At 32.3% G+C, this 6854-nt stretch overlaps 1 long non-coding RNA gene across 1 annotated transcript; it reads right to left on the reverse strand.

The window, feature by feature from the left end:
• Positions 347–5051, reverse strand: LOC109821668. Its single transcript, XR_002241979.1, has 3 exons — positions 4977–5051; positions 674–746; positions 347–594 (listed from the first exon to the last, which is right to left on the reverse strand). It is a non-coding gene; the product is annotated as an uncharacterized LOC109821668 (long non-coding RNA).

Consider the following 6854-nt stretch of genomic DNA (forward strand, 5'->3'; position numbering starts at 1 on the left):
TCCTGGTTCCAGAACAGAAGGAATCTCAGAGTTACAAATGTCTATTGTGCATGTTCCTTCACCAGAGTTGGCAATAGACTTCAAGTTCCGTACAGAGGGTGCAGAATCATTCAGGCAATGTCTGAATTTATCAGAACATTCACATAAAATAGGAAGAAGTTTTAAGAATCGCAAGGAGTTTTATATATAGCTCGCTGTAAAGTAATTGAACTACCTAATTAAAAGCACTCATACATTAGTTGTATACTATTCTTGTTACATATCTTTAATAAACACTATATATCAATTATATATAGCAGACGTTATATCTGCAACCACGCAATTCATAAGCATGTATGTAAAAGGAACAGATATATAAACACTGCATATCATTATTATTATTATCCATATTTTCTTGGCAGGATGCAGATACAAAGCTCATTTGAACATTTCAATAACCATGTACGCTCTACCCAAGATGTATAAATTAGAACCTCGCCGCCTTATATAGGATATATTAATACAATGTGCATGAAGTAAATCCATAGCAGCGTACATCAAGCAATTGAAATGGGAATGATAGCCAAACAATATAAATGGGGGTAATTTCTCCACCTGTAAAGATAAATACAAGGAAATAGAGTTATCATCACTATGAATAAAATAAAGAGAAAAGAGAAGAAAGTTGCTTAACTCATCTGAATCACCGACAAATTTAGAAATGTTTTCAAAAAAAAAAACAAGGCAAATCCAACCAAGTAGAATATCTGCATTAATATGAAAAAATGTTAAATTATTAGGAACGGTATAATGTGTGCATTAAAACAAGTAAAGAAAATTAAGAAGATTAGGGAGTATTGAGTCTAATGGGATTCTATCAGGAAACAAAGCAAATATATCTTATCTAGTATTTGTTGTTATGACCAAAACATATGCAGTGTGTAAGTTTTAAACAACTCTAAAAATAGTTTCCTCAGCATGTTCTAACATATAAATTGAACCCTTGTTTCATAAATCTTAATATGCAAGATCTTTTTCTTTTAGGGCAAATAACCTGCAAGAAATTGTACATATGAACTACTATACCAGAGCACGCAAGGAAATGTTTACAGACAACAACAATATAGAAGCCCTTACTGAGAGCATAAAACTAAGATAACAATAACAGGTTTTATACCAACATCTTGAAGGTATAATTACTTCACTGATTGCTACAACTTAATGTAGGATAATCATCAAGAACAAAGAAACTTCTTACAGGACAAAGACAGGTAAGAAAAGAAAGCATCTGATTCTCCTTTTGAGTCTGTTATTGATATAAGATAACTTTAAAAAGATTATTTAGAAAGATATGTTTAAAAAGGTAACTTTAAACAAAAATACTTTCATTAGTTTAAAGAATTTGATTATTTTAATAATAATTTATTTATATTTGGAGAATACTCCCGTGCAATGATGATTTTAAATTCATATTTTGAAAGTCTAATTAAAAAATTCGAACTGGCAATCCATACATTGAGGGAGGGGGGGCTGTGTTTAGGGATCGGTTCTTACAAGCATAGTATCTAGATTAAATATGTAAGGGAAATAAAAACATAACTTCATATCTACAGTAACGTAAAATTTAAGGAATCAAATGTACGGACAAATATTTTATAAGAAAATGAATTGAATTTGTGAATTCATTCAACTCCTTTATAGATAAAATATTTGAATTTTCGTAAATAATATTCAAATCAAATCTGAACAAATAGTTAGATTAAAAATTAGTGAACTACTTGATAATTATTTGATCAACCTTAAACATACTCATATACCCTTCTCTCTAAACGCTTGAAGAAAAAGTCAATATATTTTTATATTATTTGTATGTGAGACAGTGTTTAGACTTTTGTGTATGTTGTAATCAACAATAACTTTGAAAAAAGCCAATCCTATTAATACTTCATCATAAAAAATTGAACCATGCTGTGCAGCAACAGCGTTTCCCTAACTAATAATGAAAAACACCATCGTCAGTTCGAATGAGCAAAAGTTGGTATTTAGCAGAACATGCAATCTTTTTTACATTGATCACAATTTATTCTAATGTTTTAACATTGTATGCTTTAATTCATAAATTAATTATGCCATCACTATTATATACCTTTTTTGTATGACATCCATAGTATTGAAATTAGATAGCTTTTGTTCTGTTTTTGAATAAATCACATTCCAATTTTCAAATTAGATTTAGGTATAGAGAATAAATAACAAAAGAGAAATTGTATATAGCAGGTTCTCTTTATGAACAACAAGCACGTTCTCACAGGATTTTCGCATAAATACCTAGTCTGAAGTTCAGGCTTTTAGTTAGAAACTTTTTCAAGTCTCGCATAATTCCAGTTGCTATTTGTGTAAAATGCTTCACGCTCTGGTACTTAACTCCTTATAGATTTGATTGTGTGCCTATTCTGAACAAAAATGCTTGCTTTGCCCCTGGTTTATGATTCTTGATATACCTGATTCTTTATGACTCGTCATCGTAGTACCAAATATATATCGTAGTACTCATGGAGTGCGCTTCTAACACTCGCTTGAAATATAATAGCCCAATTGAAATTTGACTCTGGCACTAGTATTTGACAAGGACGGTCTATATCTAGCTAACTCTTGTCACTGTTTATTGGCATGCCGTGTCATGACAAATCAATTAACACCTACACTCTGACTATTAGTTCCCAAAATCTCTCTAAATATCAAGGGACAAAAAATTACACTAATTCAACCACAATGTGAACTCGAATTGTCTCCTTTATTGATTTCATCTGACTACATTTACAGCTAAACTATATTCCAAAACACACGGACACCCAACAAATTCTCAATCATCTTCGTTCCTCAAGATTCAAAAACCTCTGCTACTCTAGCTACACGCTCCAAATTTGGTTGTATTTAACTCGAAGATTATTAATTCCATTTTCTCTTTTTATCAAAGTTTATAACCTTTATTTTTAAGGTTATTGCTTTTGCTTATTCCAGCAACATGATAAATAAGCAAGATGATAAATAAAACAAAACAAATTTAGATATAGCAGAAACAAACTAAAGTAAAAGTAGAACTGAGAATTATTTTACTCTTATCTAGGTAACAAAGATAGTTTAAAAAAAGATAGATTGTTTAGTTTTTTAATAACAAAGAATGGGTCAGTCAAGTAATTTTTCGCCATCATTCCTTCAGCAGCTAGTATATGTTGTGTTCTTATTTCTTATGTCATAGTAGTCTTGTGTTTTCCTTGTAGAATTATAGTACCAGAGCCTGACAGTCATTTAGGAGAACTCCTATATTTTTTTTGAAATAGGTGAAAAGGCTTTCCTGTTTTTTGAATATTCCTAGTGATAACTTTAACTACTTCTTTCCAAGCCAATTCCAAAAATGTCATACTCAATTACCTTAAAGCAAGTACTAAATTAACCCATCCTGTAACCATTTAGACGGTGTAGTGTCATCTCTTCCATAAAAGAAAGCCAAAACAGAGATAATACTGCTGGCACTATTCTTAAGATTACAATAGTCTGATGAAAATGTAGAAGAATGCACAACACAATTAGTTTGAGACGGAAAGACAATTTGCACATTTTGATAGCAGAGTATTCTTATAGAATTTCCAAGCTTAGATGTGAGGAAGATAACTTACATTTATGCATGTTGCTAAGAACAATAGAAAATTCTCTTGATATGCAATAACATGTAAAAGATAACTGTATAATACAAAGGTCTGTTCAAAATCTTGCATAAGTCTCACTTTCCAAAAATTGCCTACAACCAAGGCTTTGGGTTCAGTTTTATTTATCATTCTTCAACCTGAGACCTTTCTAAAGGTCTGAGTTATCTTCACTAACAGCGATTCACATATAGGTCGTGAACAATCATCCTAGAAGAGAATTTTTACCCTTACATAAAGCAGAAGCAAACATCCTGATCCTTAACAGGGCAACTATTTCTTTACCCTTACCATTTACCCTTACATAAAGCAGAAGCAAACATCCTGATCCTTAACAGGGCAACTATTTCTTTACCCTTACCATTAATTCCATTTTCTTCATTCACATGTAATCCTGATCCTTAACAGGGCAACTATTTCTTTACCCTTACCATTAATTCCATTTTCTTCATTCACATGTACTTTTATGGAATTGATAAATTTTCCTTAGGAAAAATACTGAACAATCTATGACTTCAGGTACCTAATTAATTAATTAGGATTAAATTACAGATATATGCAAAATAATGATAATTTTTTTGAAGCAGAAGGAGCTGAAAAGAAAAAGGTGATCTAGGAAAAAGCTTGTATGTTTGCACTTCTAATTCAAAAAAGAAAATATACACATTATAGTTCATCAATACATATCATATGCTAAAGACATCGGTGCCAAATGCTAATGACCATAAATCACACAAGCACAACCTAGAAGAGAGCAGCAAGGCAACCAATCCTCGACTGAATTCCACTAATAAATTCTAAAAAATAGCAATTTCAGACTCCAAAATACAAGCTTTCTAAACTTGGAGATACTCTCAAGTGTCAGTAAGGAAGAACAACATTGCCACACAATTTCCTCTACAGAAAACAAAAAGGAACAAATAATAGGTCAAACTAAGAGAATTCACAACATACGCATCTCTAACATCACAAAGCCAAAAAGGAACAAATAATAGGTCAAACTAAGAGAATTCACAACATACGCATCTCTAACATCACAAAGCCACAACTTTCATCAATTATAAGCAAACTCAAAGGCTACTAATTAAAAAAACTCAAGGAGGTTCCAATTAATCATTCAAACCAGATAAACCTAAAACAACAAAATATTGCAGAGAAAAAGGAATGCCCTTGGAGAATTGATTCCATAAGTTAAACCGTTTGCATTAATTTAATAATCGACCTTCAAATCTCTAACAATCACAGTTCCTAAAATAATCAAAGAAAAATTAAAAATAAAAAGAGAATTTTTACCTGATGACCTGATGAAATTGACACAGGATCAATTGGAACACTTGAAGCAAGCCCTAATTCGGAAAACAATTGACCTCCTGATGAAATTGACACAGGATCAATTGGAACACTTGAAGCAAGCCCTAATTCGGAAAACAATTGACCTGTTGTCGAATTAGAAAAAAATTAGATGATGGCGAATTATATACAAATTCAATGAAATGATTCTTTAAAATTAAACGAAAATGAAGCAAATATTCTAACCAATTCCCAAAAACTTTGAAGAACGGACGATACGGTGAAGCGTTGATGATGACTGAGGGAAAGCGTTGATAATGGCGGAGAAGAACTGAGAAATCATCTTTCAAAGCTGGTGGAGGTAACGGAAGATCGTAGGAGACGAGGTAACCGAAGAATTAAAAGGATTAGGACGTAACCGACGAATTGAAAGGGGGATGAATAGAGGCGTAACCGATGAATGTATAAATTGGTTTATGAATTCAGGATATGTTTGGTAATTATATTTGGTGGAATGCTATTTTGGGGAGGGTAAAGTTTTTCATGAACTCCCTCTTTTAAAGGGTAAATAGATAATGCAAATCCAATTAGATTATAATAGTACAAAAAATATATTAAACACTAGATTTGTAATAGTATAAGATTATAATTAAACATTAAAAATTTTAGTGCTTATTAGCTGCAAATAACGTTTATATCTCATCTAGAGTGGTTTTAAATAAAAATTAAAATAATTAATTATGTAACTCTAATTAAATTAATAAATTAATCATTATCTAATTGAATTGTTAATAATAATTTGGTGTTTATGTGCACATATGTAAAGGCATAGATGAAACATTTTATTCAGACTTTAATAGTTTATAGTGCCTAAGAGATACAAACCAAGATAGAAAATAGTTCACACTTCTGTAATTCTACCTTAAGTGGTCCCTACAAAACTTAGATTTTCTAATGTGTGAAAATTTAATGTCCCTCTAATGGAAACATTTCATAAAGAAGAAATTTAGCAGTTTGAAAGCTACTTTTCGTGTATTAACACCTTTTACAAGTGGGCTCCTCTTAATACGTCCAACAAATTATCACGAACCCCTCCAACTTCCATCTGTTTCATTTCACTCCCTATATAATCTCCTTCTCTGGTCTCCCTCTACCACTCTTCACATAACAAATACTAGGTCAAATCAAATAATTAAAGTGTCAACAAAACAAAAAAAGAACAATAAAAAAAAAAAAAACAACAAAGGTTCTACTTTTTTTCTCTGCTATTCTTCTTTGCTCTGGCAATATAAGAAAATTGAAGAGAAGACCAAGGAGTTCGATACTTAACAGACCTGTGCTTTCCTGCCATTGAGGCAAGCTCGACATTTTGCGGTACGGCTGAATTTGGTGAAGTGGCGTTGTAGTGAGCTGCGCATTTCCATAGTAGCGGAGTGCGAGAGATGTCAGCGAGGAGCAGCAGAGAGAGAGACAGGTTTTATCGGCCGCAATTGTGGTTGCATTACGATGCAGATGGTGGTTTTGACAAAGGAGATAGTGGCGCGTAATTCGATCGAGGAAGGGTGATGGTGAATTTGAGAGCTGTTGATGGAACGGTTTCCGAGTGGAGAATCAGCGGTGTCGGAGGAGCTCATGATGAAGTTAGCTGACATGAGTTACGCACATATCACTGCATGATAGATGCATATATATATTTATAATTAGAGTTATCAGTATGGTATGTGTTGTCATCGTAATAGTAGGAGACAACACATTTTTCTTATCCAGATCTCTTTGTTTCTTTTATCGTCTTCTATATATTGGGGCAAATTTGCAGACAACAATGAATTCTACGAAAAAAGAAATAATCACACAAAGAGAGGAGAACTCTCTGTGGGGAAA

The sequence above is a fragment of the Asparagus officinalis genome, chromosome 1, assembly GCF_001876935.1.
Source record: "Asparagus officinalis chromosome 1, Aspof.V1, whole genome shotgun sequence".
NCBI lineage: Eukaryota > Viridiplantae > Streptophyta > Magnoliopsida > Asparagales > Asparagaceae > Asparagus > Asparagus officinalis.